Genomic DNA, 19,146 nt, shown 5'->3' on the forward strand with positions numbered 1-19,146 from the left:
ATATTAAAAAAAACTAACTTTACAAAAGAAGAGTGTGAAAAATAGGCACAAAAAAAACTCTTGAATTCAAAGGATTGTACCATATTAAGCCTAAGTTGACAGGGTAATTAAGCCCAAGGAGTATTTCTATACTTAATGACCTAATTCTAATTGGGTTGGGATTCATTGGCACAAAACCCGGTAAATAGTCACTTACAAAGCCTGATAAAGTAGAAAAAAATCACAAAGGAATAAAGTGAAACTATAAATATATAAATACACACACACACACACACACACACACTAACAATGTTTTTATATATATAGTTGTATTTGTATAAATGCTCTTGAAAAATTATCTTGATTAAGAGTCTTGAAAATTATTTAATACAAAGAGTTAGCATGTTCGTTTTAAAACTTTTAAATTAAGTTCCTAAGTTAGACTTGGTTTCATATAGCTATAATGAAAAGATTTTTGTGGGAGATTTACCTTAAAGTTATATATAAAAACATTTTCTTGAGTAATAACTAGCTTCAATTAGAATGTCTAAATATATCCAGTAAATTAATTATTCGCTGACTTTTTTAAATTGGTATGTTAACCGAATTTTGTGGGTATATTCACTATAAACCCTCACAAGACTACAACTCGTCTACTTGGATAACCTAGCGATTTAAGGGCTTGTTGTATGCACTAAATACAACCACGATTCCTGAGAAAGTGAGTTAGAATTTTTTTTTTCTTTCTCTTTTATTTTCTTTCCTTGCTAGAGGACTAGCAAAAGTTTAGGTGTAGGAGTATTTGATAATCATAATTTTATTATAATTTTATACCCTCATTACATATTTTACATGAAAAAATATACTACTAATAATTGTGTTTATCTTAATTTACAAGTTATTGAAGAAATAATGAATAAAAGCCTAAAAGACTCTAACTTTCTTAGTTTGTAACCTTTTATTGAAGTCCAGGGTCAAGGCAAGAAGCCAATAGAAGCCAAAGACAACAAAAATCTAATATGAAAAGAAATCATATTCAAGATGGTTGGCCGCAAAATAACAACGATATCTCCAAATTCGGAAGTCGATATTTAACATATAATATATGAAAATCATCTATCTCGACAAGACGAAGCTATCTGTTAAGTATGATTTTTAATATAAGTATCGATACGGGTATCGATACCGGTATCGATACTTTTATCGATACCAGTTTCAAAACCAAAAGTACAGTTACGACTTAAAGGATGAAATTAATTAACTTGTGAAGCAAGTTTAATTCAAGGGCTCTCCTTCATTGCTGGAGGATATAAATAAGGGTAGAGAGTGAGGGGTTAGGGTGTGAAATATTTTGTGAAAACTCCTTTTGGAGTGGAGGGTTGCTTTTAATTAAGAAGACCTTCCAAATTGTAACTTTTTATTACAATTAACAAAAAAATATTTTCACCTCTTCATATTTTTCTTTTATTCTCTTTGTTTGATTATGAAGATGAATGTATGGTGAAGATGAAGATCAAGATGAAGGTTTGTTATCACCTTGAGGCTAGAACCCTTTTGGGATGTTAATTTTTTCTTTATTAAAAAATTTATCTTTTGCTTTCTTTTCTTATTTAAGTAACCAAGAGACTAAAACCCTCTTGCCTTAGATTTATTTTCATGCGTAATAGAGTAGATTTACTTTTATATCTTTACTTTCTTGCTTTAAATTCTCACATTTATTTCTAGCAATTTATTTTGTAGTTTAGATTTTATTTACTTATACTATTCTCCTTGAGGCTAGAACCCATGAGGGATTAGTTTTTATTTTTGTTTATTTTATTTTCCTTTTTTTTTGATTCGTCATGAGGCTAGAACCCTCAAGAGAATTGTCCTTTTTTAAGATGTGGAACTAATACTAGTAGGAATTCTAGAAATTGTACGAAACTAGTTAGTGGATTCAATTTTAGATTCCTCATATCTCTAATTAAATCTTCCATCTTTTAATTTCTTTATTTTCCTATTTATTCTTAATTTTTCTCTCTTTTATTTCTTGATTTTATTTCCTTTATCTTTCTTTCTTCCCTTTTGTTAGTTTTGTTTACATTTACGCTTTATCACATCCACTTTTTATCTATCCACTCTCAATATTGTTTTGTTTTTATTTACATACAATCACTCTTACTCTCTCTATCTCTCCAAAATCACATTCACATTCATCACTCCTAATTGTCACACACACAACATAAAAACCAATTTTGATTTTCTCCTACAAACACCTTCCTCGGGGGATCGATAAATTTTTATACTATAACTTGATTGGTTGTGCACTTGCAACTCTAAAGGTATACTTTGATGCCCTGTTCACAAACATATACAAATATACATACATCTGTGTGTGTGTGTGTGTGTGTATACATTATATAATATATATAGATATCTATACATATATATATGTATAGTGATATGCAACCATTTAAATGAGTGGAGGGGATTATGCCAACTCACTACCAAGCATACCCATTTTTCTCATATATATATACATATATATATATATATATATACATATATACATATATATATATATAACAACAAGTCGAGAACCCAAATGATAATGCTAACAAACTCCAAATATCGGTATCAACTCACCAAACCGACTGTATCATAAATGACTGCCTACGTATTCTCTTGCCCAAGGAATCAAGCCTTCACGAAGTTCACCCAACAGCCTCCAAAGGCCCTCAATCAAATAGAAGAGTTCGCAATCTTTCTCCAACATCATTAACAAATCTGTGGCTGATAGCTCTCCAAATAGCCCCAAAGTGAAACAATCTAAATACTTCCACCTGAGGTGAACCAACGGTCATAACCAAATGTGAACTATGTCCACCAAGTGCACTCGAATCTAAAACCAACTCATTATCTGTATCCAAATCCAAATGATCCCCAAACTGTATCACCTTAGTTCGAATCCCAAACGATGCAGTATGATCTAGAGTATGTAGAGTAATCTACACCCAACGTGGAGTAGCATCACTCTCCACCCATTGTGATATCCTAACGATCTGATCAACAATCTTCTTTCTTAACTCATAATTCACCAACGCTAAGGTCACTTCCTTGTATCTAACAATAGTTTTTCCATTGATCATAGTGAGACCAAACGTACCATAATCATTCTCCGACAATGAATACAAAAGTAATATCGTCTTGTCTTCATCCTCAACCATGATGTCCACATTGGTCATATCTGAAAGTAACTTTGTAAAGTTGTTGACATACTCCCTAATGGAAACTCCACTCTTCATCTTGAACTGGTAAAACATTTTCTTCAATTGAAGCCGATTCTCAATCCTCTTCGTAAGATATTTCTCATTGAGCGTTTCCCACAATCTCTTCACCGACGTCTCGTTCATCACATCATAAATAAGATCATGCGTCAAGTATGACCGAATAACTCTACAAGTCCTACTATTCATCTTCTTCCAAACCTTGTCCTCTATGTCTTCAGGTTTCTTTTGTAACTCAAGAGTCTCCTCTAAATTCTGTGCATCCAACGCATCCATCACCTAGCACCTCCACAAACTGAAATTGATTTTGCCATCGAACTTCAGAACATCAATCTTAGTTTTATTGATGCTGAGACTTTGTATCACCTTCGTAAGGGACGACCCCGATGTACTTACTTCTCTCATGTTGTAGATCTAACTCTCCAAGTAAGAATCCTTCAGCGAATTCTTCGAATAAGCCCCAAGTCAAACCCGAAACTCTGATACCACTTGTTGTGCGCAGCGAAGCTCGAAAACCAAATAGTGCACGACAAGACAATGAGAAAGATCACAACCAAACATAAGCACAAGTCACAAATCACAACAAGACAACGAATTTATGTGGTTCGACAAGTTGTCTACGTCCACGGGCAAGAAGGGGGGAGTTCTTACTATTAGAGATGAAGAGAAATACAAATAGGGTTACAAAATCACTCAAAACTCTAAAACAAAGCTCTCTAAATCTTTCACAATTCTCCCACAAAAGGATGCACAATACCCTCACAAGAGTTTGTTCAAATCATCCTTACTTAACCCTAATTAATCAAGTTTAGGGTTATATATCAACACAAAACGAAATGAGTCAGAAAACAAAGCTCAGGCTCAGACCCGAGTCACGGTCGACCGCACCTGACTCCGCGGTCGACCGGACAGAATGACAGAAACTGAGAAAATCGATTACAGGGTCCACGGTCGACCGCAGCTGATCTCGCGGTCGACTGGCAAGCTGCTTGACAGTTTCCTGCTTGTTTCCAGAATTGTTCTTCGCCGTGTACGTCACTTCTATATACGGTTGCTGTAAATTTAAAGTCGTCCTTATTGTTTGGGAGATAATTAGTTATCATGTACGTATCACAATTATTTTGTTATGGCAATTCATATGTGAATGAGACTGACGAAAATTTTGAGTCGTATAATTTGTTATAATGTGTCACGATGAGGCCCGTTTTCATCGTGTTGAAATTTAATCTTCGTTTGGACAATCACGGTTGGCTTTCTTGTAACACATGCTTTGTTTTCTCACTCTCTCTTATTGTTTAAAGATGCATGTCAAGTGAACTTATCTCGTTTTCTTGTCGCAGGACGTATCTCCTTACAGTTGCAATCCTTTTACACATGAACTATGTGGAAGTTGGTCAATTTGATCATTAAATAAGGTTAATAAGTATTAATCTATCTACCCTTTAAAAGAGGGAGTTCCAAAAAAACTTTACCCTCCCCAAAATAGCCTTCCATCAAATTTAATTACCAAGGGTGTTTGGATACTGATGTGTTTTTTCAATTTCCGTTTTTTTTCTCATTTATTTTCCCCCAAACCAATGCCATCCCCTTTTCTCCCCCCTCAACTCTTCAAGGATCGCAGTCCCCCTCGCGATTTCGCTCACCGCTTCCGCTCCGCTCCGATCAAGTCCGGTCTCTTTCGATTCCTTGCGATCCTCGATTCCGAAGCCCGGCTAGGGTTGGAATCGTGTAGCGCGTCTCAGATCGATGCAGTCATCTTCGCCGCCAACCCACCCGGTGATGATGTGGGCTCCGCCCCCGCCACGGCGGTGATTGGCGAAGGGCACGTCGGAGGCGGAGGAAGGCGACCGATGAAGCAGAGGCTGCTGGTGGTGGCGAACCGGCTGCCGGTGTCGGCGGTCAGAAGGGGGGAGGAATCTTGGTCGCTTGATATCAGCGCGGGCGGCCTTGTCAGCGCTCTGCTTGGTGAGAGCTTGAGCTTTAGTCTTATCTCCACTGCATGGTTGCTTCGTCGTCATGTTAGTTTAGAATAGGGAATTTAATCAAGTTTTTGGAGTTAAAAATGGTGCAATGATGGGAGTTTTGTTGCATTAGTTCGTGGGTGGAGGAGGTGGATGCTAAGTTTTATTGCATGGTTGCTTGTTGCTATAATGTTTTATATATGATGGAGAATTTTGACCAATTTGGTAGCAATATGCTAGAATGACTAGAATTTACTTGCATTATTTTAGGGGTGAGGAGGTTGAAGCAAAATTGTATTGCATGATTGCTTCTTGGTCTAATGTTCTATTATAGAAACCAAAACTTATATATATATATATATGACTATATATATATATATATATATATACGAAGAAACCAATAAATGTGTGTGTAAATATAATATTGAGCTTAGAGTATATAACACACATAATATAAACCCTAAACTAAATTACCCAAGCAATCTTGATCTTCAATAAGCTCTTCTAGGTAATCTCTCGGATGAAGCTTTAACTTGGATCTTGAACTTTGAATAGCAAGGCTTCACCGACATTCCGCCAACCTCCTTTGGATATGATCGTTGAAGTTCTATTCCATCCATCCTCCAACAACGTTGTTTGTCTACAATGAATAGATAATACAAGCACTAGACAAACAACATTAGTAGTAAATTGTTTGTAAATCATCATCAAAACAAAGCTCAACTTGGTACACATGCGGATGAAGCTTGAACTTGATCTTTAACTTGAACTGCAAGGCTTCATCGACATTCCGCCGACCTCCTTTGGATATGATCGTTGAAGCTCTATTCCATCCATCCTCCAACAACGTTGTTTGTCTACAATGAATAGATAATACAAGCACTAGACAAACAACATTAGTAGTAAATTGTTTGTAAATCATCATCAAAACAAGAAGGCCAACATTTAGCTGCAACATTTCTATGCTTTTCTTCTTTTTGTTCTTTAGTTTCCTTTAAATGATATGTCCACTTACTGTTAATGTTTTGTCTATACATGGGTTAGGCTAATGGATTACTAATTCTTTTCTGATTAGAATCAGATTTTCACCATGTAAAAGGTGGTGAAGTGGGCGGAGATCTTGTTTCTTTACTATTCACTAAGGTTGAAGGGCATTTTATTTCAACAAAAGGATCATACTTATAATCTGCCTTTGAATTTATAGGCTTGTCACTGTCTTTATATAGAAAAGCATATTTTTGCTTGGGTTCTGGCCTTAGTTGTTATCGTAGTATGATTAGCTCTTGGAAATATGAAGATTCAGGGGAAATTAGAAAAGAATTTGAAAAGAAAAGCGTCTTCAGTAAAATTAAGTAGAGAATGAAGACCGTGAAGTTGGTGTCTTGACGGAAGCCCTTCCTTTTTTTTTCTTTTCCTGTGTTATTTAGTTAAGTTTAGGGGTTTCTTGACGGTTGGGGTTGTTGTTTTCGTTTTGATTGCAGGAGATATATCGGCGGCGACTGAGGAGGATGTGAATCTTGCGGTGGAGGTGGCGAGGATAGTGTTGAAGAGGAACGGCGGTAAGGAATGGGCTCGTGCTATGGGAGCTTTTCGTGCTAAGTATCTCCGGGCAATTGCTGCTAAGGTAGAGATTTAAATGTTCCTGTTTTTCAATTTTTTTTCATTGATTGGTGTAGTGATGGTTATGGATCTCAGGTCTTTGATATCTACTTGGGAGAAACTTAAAGAGTAAATTCTGGTTGTTTACTTGGCTGCTCATAGAAGCTTTAATCAAAATATTGCCAGGTAGATCTTCTCTAAAGAGCAGCAAATATAAGATATTGGGCTTTTTTTCAATTGAAAATAGCTATGCGCTGCATTTTGTTTCCCTGTACATTACATGGGGAACTGTCTTTATCTCAGTAAACTAATAAAGGACAACTCAAGTTGTTTACTTTGTAGAATTAACTTTAGCTGAGTTTCCTTATCCTGTAATTTGTAAATGTAACTAATATAAACATCTTATTTGTTAAGAGGCACTAATATCTCACCAGTGCTGACTATCAATACAAAATTGGTTTATCAACAACTTTATCTAAACCATTCCTCAAAATATGTGGTCACCTATGGAGCACAAGGTTCCAGTGATGGTTAGAAAAAATTTTATGTTTGCCTTTTGACTTGGCATCAACAGCCTGTCATAAAGAAGGCAATGATATGATTTTCAATACAAAATCACATTCATATTTTGATGAACAACATAACCGAAGTCATGTAATACTATGTCTAAAAAAGATGGTTTTTTCATCAATATGTATGTATTCAATTTGATTTTGTTTAAAATATTGTAGACAGTATCTGCAGTAAGGATGTTTTATTTCCACTTGTTTACTTCCCATTGTTTACTTCCTATTAAAAGTGGATCTTTTTTTTCTTTTACTTCGAATTGTTTACTATCTTTTGAGGTGCGCCCTTTCTACTTTCTTTGGGTTCAGATAACAGAGAGGAAGTCTAAACTGGCTAAGCTAGAGGCGCATGGGACATAGTACGTCTGCTGGTTTTCACAATCTAAATCAAGTGTCAATACATGTGAATCTTCTGTGTGCCTTGTCCAGGATGACGTTGCTTGCTGCTTTGAGTACTATGCTGTGACGCCCCTGGGTTCACACAAGGCTGCAGTCCAAGGTGAAACCAAGAATGTCAAACCTGCTATGCACCACACCGTGCAATAACATGTTTCACCATCACAATTAACATCTATCTAGTAGAATCAACAACTGGTGTAGGTACAAAACAGGTAAGAGATAATACAAGGAATACTGATGAAATGATAATAGTCACATAAATATCTCATCATCCAACAATACAGAAATACATAGTCAAGATCTAAGTAGATAAACTGAAATACTCAACAAGTGTCAAATACAAATATCTGACGATAAGGAGATAAGGCTCACAGCCTTTACAACTTCTAGAATAATACCCTCAAATGTCTAACCTCACTACAGTGGAGCCCAAAGAAAATAATACATAGCTAGAAAGTAAAGCTGAACACTAATGTGGTCCGCTATCAACCTGCGGCTCTCCGTGCTCCTGGCTCGTGACCTGAAAGGGGGAGGGACAACGAGCGTCAAAGCGCTAGCGAGTAACATCACAACCAACCCCAAGGGAACAGGGCTCGTTGCATAAGAAAATACAGATAAAAAATCATTTATCTTACTAAAGAGGGTTTTAGTATTTAGAAATTTACAACACGAGCATAGGTACGTCGAGCGAAATAATCCAAACAAGGAAACCCTCATGTATATACCTTGTATCTCAAATTGTAAATCTCTAAACACCAAACCCGAGGTTCTAGTACAGAAACAAGAAATCAAGAAATACAGCTAATCTCAGAGCAAAAATACAGTGCCATACCATAGCTAACATGAACATCATGTTATTACTTACATGAATATCATATCGAGATTTACATAAGTGTTATGACATAAACTCACATGAGTGACATGTCAGAAAATGATTAAGTGTCCAAAACATAGACTATATAGATTAAACGTCCAACTCATGGACTGAATATAACCGTTGTCCAACGCATGGACCAGATGTGACCGTTGTCCAACGCATGGACCAGGTGTGACCGTTGTCCAACGCATGGACCGGATGTGACCGTTGTCCAACGCATGGACCGGGTGTGACCGTTGTCCAACGCATGGACCGGGTGATACTGCATATTCAGCACGAGGATTAAAATAGCTATGCATGTCCAACACGAGGACTAAGAGGTAATGCTTGTCCAACACGAGGACTGTGGATTTTAGTCCAACACGAGGACTGTGAAATGGTGAAAATATCATTGGGATACATAGTGAAATCTACCTATATTAATTCACAGTCAAAACAGTGTATATATCCATAATTGGTACTCTCAGGTCTTCTATCATGCCTGGGTACTTAGTAAGACCAAATACCAATGTCAGATAGTCCAGGAAATCACTCGAACCTAAACAAATATTCAAAAATGTACAAAATAGGGAAAATGCAACAGAGGGTGCGGCGGTCGACCGCACTCTGATATGCGACTGGCAGTCGACCGGAAAAACATCGCGGTCGACCGAAATAATTGGCGGTCGACCGAATGAACGTCGCGGTCGACCGAAATAATTTGGCGGTCGACCGAAGCCTTAAAACGAGCTCAGCGGTCGACCGCTCCGGTCGACCGCCAAGCGAACAGAAACCCAAATCTGGGTTTCTGTCAGCTCAAAACCTGGAACAAAAATTTGTTATTCTACCCTAACAAGGGTTTTAATGATTCAAAGGAAAAATACTGAAGATAAACGACGAATCCAAAGTCTGAAAACTACCTTTTCATTGTTTTAAATCCATAAGAAACAAACCAAAAACGTTCTAAATGACTGTAAAAATGATATAACTCTTGTTTAGGAAATTTTCAGAGCATCTGTGAGATTTTATAAATTGAAACGTTTGAGACTTAGAATCCATATTATAAAGAATCCATCTTTATACAAAAATACGTTTTTTGGCTCAACAAAACTCATGAAAATCCAAAAAAAATCATATAGAACAGGGGTGAGGGATTGGGCGAGATGATACTCGCCTTTGGTGAGCAACGGATCGCTGAAACTGAAGGAGGATGCTTTCGTTCGCTGGATCTCACTAAGAGCTGCTGCAAATCCTCAAGAGCTGCTCCCAAATCACCAATAGAGAAGATTAGGGTTTAAGGGAAGAGAGAGCGGGCTAGGGTTTTGATTTCAGAACTCCCAGAGGCTCTCTCTCGTGAACAGTAGCATATATACCCACTCACAACCCGACCCAAAACCAAAAAGACCCGAAACAGAACTGCAAAGAAAACAAGACCTGAAACTCTCTGTACGCTGATCGGTCGACCGCCCACGGTCGACCGCGTCGGTCGACCACTCAGCACAAAAATGCCTTTTGTAGGCATTTCACCTGCTGGCCATATACCACTCGATTTCTCTCACTTGTAAACACCTGCTGGGTTCCCAAACACTGATAAACATATATATCTTATATTTATATGGTATTCATCACAGAAGAAAGGTTTATTACTATTTATTCACACAAATTCATTATAAAATTTTAGGGTTTTACATTCTTCCCCCCTTAAAAGAATTTCGTCCTCGAAATTCGAAAATTATACGAATCTCAAAATATGAACTACTAGATAACATATGGAGATATTTACACTTAATAATCAAAAATGATAATATTCTCGCGTAAATCCTAATCTAGTGGAACTAGTACATCGGGCGAAAAATCCAAACAAGGAACCCCCCATATATATACCATGTGTTCCAAAAGATTAAGAATTAAGCGTGCATATTCCCATCTTAGTGTTAAATATAAACATAACCAAAAATATAACATAGAGTAACATATATAACATAATAAGAATTAATTTACCTGCTCAACCAAGTGTGGGTAGTCGCGACGCATGTTCTCTTCACGCTCCCAAGAAATCTCCTCAATGCCTCCTCGGTTCCACTGAACTTTCACCAAGGGAATTACCTTGTTTCTAAGCCTCTTGTCCTCTCTGGCAAGAATACGAACCGGAATCTCAATAGTAGTCAAATCATCCTGAAGCTCGATCTCCGGTGCATCCAATACTCGCTGCTGCTCCTCATCATGCAAGTGCTTCTTAAGCATAGAAATATGGAACACGTTGTGTATACTAGACATCGATGCTGGAAGATCTAGTCTGTATGACACAGCTCCAATGCGCCCTAGGATCTGAAAAGGTCCAATATATCTCGGCGCAAGCTTCCCTCGCCTTCCGAATCGCTGTACGCCTTTCATAGGCGATACCTTAAGCATAACCAAATCTCCAACCTGAAACTCTAGTGGTCTTCGCCTCTTATCTGCATAGCTCTTCTACCGACTCTGAGCGGCTAAAATCCGCTCCCTGATCAAAGCTACATTCTCCGTGGTCTGCCTCACTAGCTCGGGCCCAAGCATTAAGCTATCCTCCGGCTCGGCCCAGCATATCGGTGATCTACAAGGTCTCCCATACAATGCTTCATACGGGGCCATACTGATCGTCGCTTGATAACTATTGTTATAAGCGAACTCTACGAGTGGAATATGATCCTCCCAACTACCTTGGAAGTCAAATGACACATGCCCGCAACATGTCCTCCAACACCTGGTTCACCCTCTCCGTCTGGCCATCCGTCTGGGGGTGAAATACACTGCTATAAGATAGCGTGCTGCCAAATGAGTCCTGAAAACTCCTCCAAAAATGTTAAGTGAAAATCGATCCTCGATCTGACACGATCGTGTCCGGTACTCCGTGAAGTCGAACTATCTCCCGAATGAAGATTCTCGCATAAGCCTCGGCTGTATAAGTGGTCCTCACTGGAATAAAATGTGCTGACTTTGTCAACCGGTCCACTATCACCCAAACAGAATCATTCCCCTTCCTTGACTTCGGCAACCCCACAATAAAATCCATAGAAATGTCTGCCCACTTCCACTCTAGAATGAGTAAAGGCTGACGCGTCCCTACCGGTCTCTGATGCTCTGTCTTCACCTGCTGACAGGTAAAACATCTAGCCACATAGTCTGCAATCTCTCTACGCATACCGCTCCACCAGAAATGTCTCTTCAAATCCTTGTACATATTGGTGGTTCCTGGATGCACTGTGTACCGAGTACGGTGTGCCTCATCAAATAACACCCTCTTCAGCTCTGCGCTGGCTGGCATAACCAATCTACCCTTCATCCGTAGGCCTCCGTCAGCTCCGATGATCCAATCAGTCTTAGGCTCTTTGGAAATCTCCTCCTTTCGGATTTGAATCCAAGAGTCTCCCAACTGAGCAAAAATGCACTGGTTCCTCCAATCTCGGGTCTAAAATCAAACTGGCTAAGAGTGATAAGATCCCGATGCAATGAACATCTCAAAGCTGAAATCTGATGTCTACGCTTCCTGCTTAATGTATCTGCTACGACGTTCGCCTTCCCCGGATGATACTAGATCACGAACTCGTAGTCCTTAATAAACTCAATCCATCTCCTCTGTCTCTGGTTGAGTTCCTTCTGGGAAAAGAGGTACTTCAGACTCTGGTGGTCTGGGAATAACTCAAACTGCACCCCATATAGGTAGTGCCTCCAAGACTTCAGTGCAAAAACCACTGCTGCCAACTCCAACTCATGAGTGGGATAGTTCTGCTCATGCACCCTCAGCTGCCGTGAGATATAAGCTACTACTCTTTGAGTCTGCATCAATACGCCTCCTAGGTCTGCCAACGATGCATCTGAGTATACGACGAATGTCCTGTCGCTGCTCGGAATAGTCAAAACCGGCGATGTAGTCAACTTAGTCTTCAAAATATCAAAGGCCTTCTGGCACTCCATGCTCCATATGAACTGTACACCCTTCTTCGTAAGGTGCGTAATAGGCATCACAATCTTCGAGAAGTCCTGAATGAACTTCCTATAATATCCAGCTAATCCCAAAAAGCTGCGAATCTCTGTCACCGTCTTCGGTGGCTCCCAATCAAGAACTGCCGTAACCTTAGCCGGGTCCACTGCTATGCCCTTTCTACTGATGACGTGGCCAAGGAATCTGACTTCTGAAGGCCAAAACTCGCATTTGCTGAACTTGGCATACAACTGATGCTCCTGAAGAGTCCTCAATGCTATCCGCAGATGCTCCTCGTGATACGTCTCCGACCTCGAGTAAATGAGTATATCTTCAATGAAGACGATCACAAACTGATCCAAGAAGGGACGGAAAACCCGGTTCATCAAGTCCATGAATACCGCGGGTGCATTGGTCAATCCGAATGGCATGACCAAGAACTCAAAAGAACTATATCGAGTAAGAAAGGCGGTTTTAGGAATATCAATCTCCCTAACCCGCAACTAATGATAGCCAAAACGAAGATCAATCTTCGAGAAATATTGCGCACCCTGCAACTGGTCAAACAAGTCATCAATCCTAGGTAGTGGGTACCTATTCCGGATAGTGACCTTGTTCAACTCTCTATAATCTATGCATAATCTCATACTACCGTCCTTCTTCTTCACGAAGAGGACCGGCGCGCCCCACGGAGAATGACTCTGGTGAATAAAACCCTGAGCTAATAACTCGTCCACCTGTGTCTGAAGCTCCCTCATCTCAGCTGGTGCCATACGATAGGGTGCGCGGGATATCGGGGCTGTGCCTGGCTGCAACTCAATGCAAAACTCCACCTCTCTCACTGGAGGTAATCCAGGTATGTCCTGAAAGACATCCTGATACTCTGAGACAACTCTAGTCTCCAATAACTCAGCACCCTGATCCCGTCGCATCACCTCCTCGATGTACGCCAGGAATGACTCCGCATGTCGGTTGCCCTGAGAGGCGGCTACAATCATCTCGGACCCGTCGGACGCTCGCAACTTGACTGTCTTCGCAAAGCAGTCAATGCTAACATGGTAGGAAGACAACCAATCCATACCAAGGATGACATTGAACTCGGACATACGCAACACTATCAAATCGACTATGAACTCTGACTTGTCTAAACTGACGGTACACCTCCTACAAATGCTCTCCAGGAGCGATACCTCTCCTAAAGGGGTGGAAACAGATAAAAGGGGTGTCTAGAGGCTGAGCTACAAGCTGGAGTCTAGCCATAAATGCATGCGATATGAAGGAATGCGACGATTCCAAATCGAAAAGAATACGGGGTACCCTCCAAAACTGCTCCATTAGCTCCATGATCATGCGGGACTACTGCATATACTCTGCCGGTGGCTAAAGACTGCTCTGTCACTGGTGCTGGAGAATATGGGACAATCTGCCCCTGGGAAACCTCCTGAACTGCTAGAACCTGCCCTTCAGTCTTCCGTTGCTGCTGAGTTGGACCATTTCCCTTCTGAGCTCTTGTTGGTGCACTGCGGCACTCTAATGCCTTGTGTCCGACCTTGCGACAGTTAAAACAAGATCCCCAGAACTTGTGCTGCTGACTTGCTCTCTGATCCTGTTGAGATCCCTTCTTATGAGGGCTCTGCTGATGCTGTTGGGATCCAATCAAGGGTCTCTTGTTCTTGCCCTTGTCTCTGACGTGCCCTCTCTTAGCACTCCCTTCCTCATCCTTCTGGAACTTAGCTGTCCCATTTTCTTAAGAAATGGCGGTTTCAGCTACTGGTGGTGGTGGTGTAATGTGATTCGCCACAAGCTCCTCGATTGCTGCTATCCTAGCGACTAGGGGAGCCATAAGATCTACCAGGTACTGGGGAGCCTGCTGCGGCTCAGGTGGAGTTTGCTGTGGTTCAGCCTGTCCAAATCTCTGAGTACGTGACATATCATATTCTGACATCTCTGCTCAAAAGAAAATAAGGGTTAGGAGTCAAAATAGACCTCTATAAATAGCGTATCACAATACAATTTTCATAACATATAGTATTTGCACAAATACTTTAAATTTATACAAAAATAGTTGTCATAAAAAAAAATCTCAAATTTTGAGATATACGCATATATCGTCCTCACTCATACTAGGAAATCCTTACGGACTCTATACATGAATCCTAGGAAACTCTATCCTAGCTCCACGACTCGACACAGGATGATCCTAAGGATACTGGAACTAGAGCTCTGATACCAACTGTGACGCCCCTGGGTTCACACAAGGCTGCAGTCCGAGGTGAAACCAAGAATGTCAAACCTGCCATGCACCACACCGTGCAATAACATGTTTCACCATCACAATTAACATCTATCTAGTAGAGTCAACAACTGGTGTAGGTACAAAACAGGTAAAAGACAATACAAGGAATACTGATGAAATGATAATAGTCACATAAATATCTCATCATCCAACAACATAGAAGTACATAGTCAAGATCTGAGTAGATAAACTGAAATACTCAACAAGTCTCAAATACAAACATCTGACGATAAGGATATAAGGCTCACAGCCTTTACAACTTCTAGAATAATACCCTCAAATGTCTAACCTCACTACAGTGGAGCCCAAAGAAAATAATACATAGCTAGAAAGTAAAGCTGAACACTAATGTGGTCCGCTATCAACCTGCGGCTCTCCGTGCTCCTGGCTCGTGAGCTGAAAGGGGGAGGGACAACGAGCGTCAAAGCGCTAGTGAGTAACATCACAACCAACCCCAAGGGAAAAGGGCTCGTTGTATAAGAAAATATAGATAATATATATAATAGATCTAAAATCATTGATCCTACTAAAGAGGGTTTTAGTATTTAGAAATTTACAACACGAGCATAGGTACGTCGAGCGAAATAATCCAAACAAGGAAACCCTCATGTATATACCTTGTATCTCAAATTGCAAATCTCTAAACACCAAACCCGAGGTTGTTAGAAAACGATTAAGTGTCCAAAACATAGACTATATAAATTAAACGTCCAACCCATAGACTGCATGAAGTAAACGTCCAACTCATGAACCGGGTGTGACCGTTGTCCAACGCATGGACCGGATGTGACCGTTGTCCAACGCATGGACCGGGTGTGACTGTTGTCCAACGCATGGACCGGGTGATAATGCATATCTAGCACGAGGATTAAAATAGCTATGCATGTCCAACACGAGGACTAAGAGGTAATGCTTGTCCAACACGAGGACTGTGGATTTTAGTCCAACACGAGGACTGTGAAATGGTGAAAATATCACTGGGATACATAGTGAAATCTACCTATATCAATTCACAGTCAAAACAGTGTATATATCCATAATTGGTACTCTCAGGTCTTCTATCATGCCTGGGTACTTAGTAAGACCAAATACCAATGTCAGATAGTCCAGGAAATCACTCGAACCTGAACAAATATTCAAAAATGTACAAAACAGGGAAAATACAACAGAGGGTGCGGCGGTCGACCGCACCAGTCGATCGTACTCTGATATGCGACTGGCGGTCGACCGGAAAAACGTCGCGGTCGACCAAAATAATTGGTGGTCGACCGAATGAACGTCGCGGTCAACCGAAATAATTTGGCGGTCGACCGAAGCCTTAAAACAAGCTCAGCGGTCGACCGCTCCAGTCGACCGCCAAGCGGACAGAAACCCAAATCTGGGTTTCTGTCAGCTCAAAACCTGGAACAAAAATTTGTTATTCTACGCTAACAAGGGTTTTAATGATTCAAAGAAAAATGCTGAAGATAAACAACGAATCCAAAGTCTGAAAACTACCTTTTCATTGTTTTAAATCAAGAAACAAAAAAAAAAAAACGTTCTAAATGACTGTAAAAATGATATAACTCTTGTTTAGGAAATTTTCAGATCTACATCTTAAATAAACAGAGCATTTGTGAGATTTTATAAACTGAAACGTTTGAGACTTGGAATCCATATTATAAAGAATCCATCTTTATACAAAAATACGTTTTTTGGCTCAACAAAACTCATGAAAATCCAAAAGAAAATCATATAGAACAGGGGTGAGGGATTGGGCTAGATGATACTCGCCTTTGGTGAGCAACGGATCGCTGAAACTGAAGGAGGATGCTTTCCTTCGCTGGATCTCACTAAGAGCTGCTGCAAATCCTCAAGAGCTGCTCCCAAATCACCAATAGAGAAGATTAGGGTTTAAGGGAAGAGAGAGGGGGCTAGGGTTTTGATTTCAGAACTCCCAGAGGCTCTCTCTCGTGAACAGTAGCATATATACCCACTCACAACCCGACCCGAAACCCAAAAGACCCAAAACAGAACCGCAAAGAAAACAAGACCTGAAACTCTCTGTACGCTGATCGGTCGATCGCACCGGTCGACCGCCACGGTCGACCGCGTCGGTCGACCGCTCAGCACAAAAATGCCTTTTGTAGGCATTTCACCTGCTGGTCATATACCACTCGATTTCTCTCACTTGTAAACACCTGCTGGGTTCCCAAACACTGATAAACATATATATCTTATATTTATATGGTTATTCATCACAGAAGAAAGGTTTATTACTATTTATTCACACAAATTCATTATAAAATTTTGGGGTTTTACATATGCAGATCTTGCTGAAGCCTTGGACGCGAAGCAAAGAAGTCCTGTTTCCCTTCCTATGGATACATTTAAGTCCTATGTTCTTCGTGAACCAATTGGAGTTGTTGGGTTAATTACTTCCTGGTATATGCTCTAAGTTTGCTTTTCTCATGCATATACTTACATTGGAATTTAACATTTTTTAATTTCATTGCAGGAACTATCATTTATTAATGGCCACGTGGAAGGTTGCTCCTGCGCTGCTGGATGTGCAGCTGTACTAAAACCCTCTGAACTTGCATCGGTGTAAGACTTGTGAATAGCTTACTTTACCTTTTTGAAAAATTTGGACTCCCTGTCACATTTTTGTCACCAAGACTTGCTTAGAACTTGTTGAAGCATGCATGGAAGTAGGACTACCTGCTGGCGTCTTAAACATAGTAACAGGATTAGGGCCTGAAGCTGGTGCTCCTTTGGCATCTCATCCGCATGTTGACAAGGTAAATCGTTGTTCTCGGTCCTAGTCCTGTTTCGTTATTTTGAATTTACAGTTGTGTTTGGTGGGAATGAATTGATTTTGTCTTATAGATTGCTTTTACTGGCAGCTCGGCAACTGGGAGAAATGTCATGACGGCTGCTGCACAATTGGTGAAGGTTCGTTAGAAGTACAAATGGGAGAAATGTCATGACGGCTGCTGCACAATTGGTGAAGGTTCGTTAGAAGTACAAAACATGAATTTTCCATTGTCGTGATTGGATCCTGTTTTGTGCTTTTCGGACTAGTTTTGTTTGATGTGAAAAATTCATCATCCTATCCATTAGTTAGAAATATACGGAGCAGCTATATATATGTAGCTGGTAATCTGACGTTGCATTTTCTCTAACAGGAAATAATCAAAGAACTGATGGAAAGGCTACTACAGATGAAAGAGCTTATGGATATGTACTATGGCCCTGATAGAGTGACTGCAAAGCAACAAATGCAGGAGTTAGACAGAGTCGCAAAAACTCTACTAGAGAATATACCTTCATCTGTGAAGAGGTTCATTGATCGTGTCGTTCTTTCACTTCAAGTTTTCTTTTTTTCAACTTAGTTTAGTTTCATGTAAATCTTATAATGTGTCATTCTCTGAAATGGAAAACACTGAATATGTCAAACTGGAATATTTAAACAAGCCTTTGAGTGTTGACTTGGAAATGGAAATGAATGTAATTATTTTGCAATGGGAGCAAATTCTTTGTTTATCATAATATGCAACTTGTTTGGAGTATAATTTGATGTTTGGTTTCTTTGTTGATGTGAATGAGAGTAATTTTTTTGTGGATGTTCAGGTTCAGTATAGGCTTGTAGTTGACAGAAAAGATATTACTTTTGGCGATGCAAATTAGTGTCGAAAAAATTATACTTTTTACCGACGCATAATATGCGTTGCCAAAAATTATACTTTTGCCGACGCTATCTTGCGTCGGCAAAAGTATAGCTTTTGGCGATGCAAGTTAGCGTCACCAAAAGTATAGCTTTTAGCGACGCTTCACTCTGCGTCGTTAAAAGCTGCACTTTTGCCGACGCTAACTTGTGTCGCCAAAAGTAGAGTTTTTAGCGATGAACAATTTTGCGTCGCTAGAAGTTATACTTTTGCCGACGCATAGCTTTTGCCGACGCTGCATGCGTCGCCAAAAGTACACTTTTGTCGACGCAAAATATTATGCGTCGCTAAAAGATATACTTTTCCCGACGCATGACGCGTCGCCAAAAGTGTACTTTTGGCGACGCAGTGTATTTGCGTCGCCAAATACTTTCCTTGACGCACTTTTGGCGACGCGTTAGCGACGCTGTATTTTACGTCAGGAAAGATTTTTCCCGATGTTTTTTTAACTTTTGCCGATGTTTTTGTTTCGTCGGCAATGTTGTATTTTGTTGTAGTGATATTTTTTCATAACTAAGTTAATTTACAAATAAAATTGAAAAAAAATCATGTGCTCAAT

At 39.9% G+C, this 19,146-nt stretch overlaps 1 pseudogene; it reads left to right on the top strand.

Moving 5' to 3' along the window:
• LOC109821159 lies at positions 4,823–18,411 on the top strand (annotated as a pseudogene).

Source organism: Asparagus officinalis, chromosome 8 (assembly GCF_001876935.1).
Source record: "Asparagus officinalis chromosome 8, Aspof.V1, whole genome shotgun sequence".
Taxonomy (NCBI): domain Eukaryota; kingdom Viridiplantae; phylum Streptophyta; class Magnoliopsida; order Asparagales; family Asparagaceae; genus Asparagus; species Asparagus officinalis.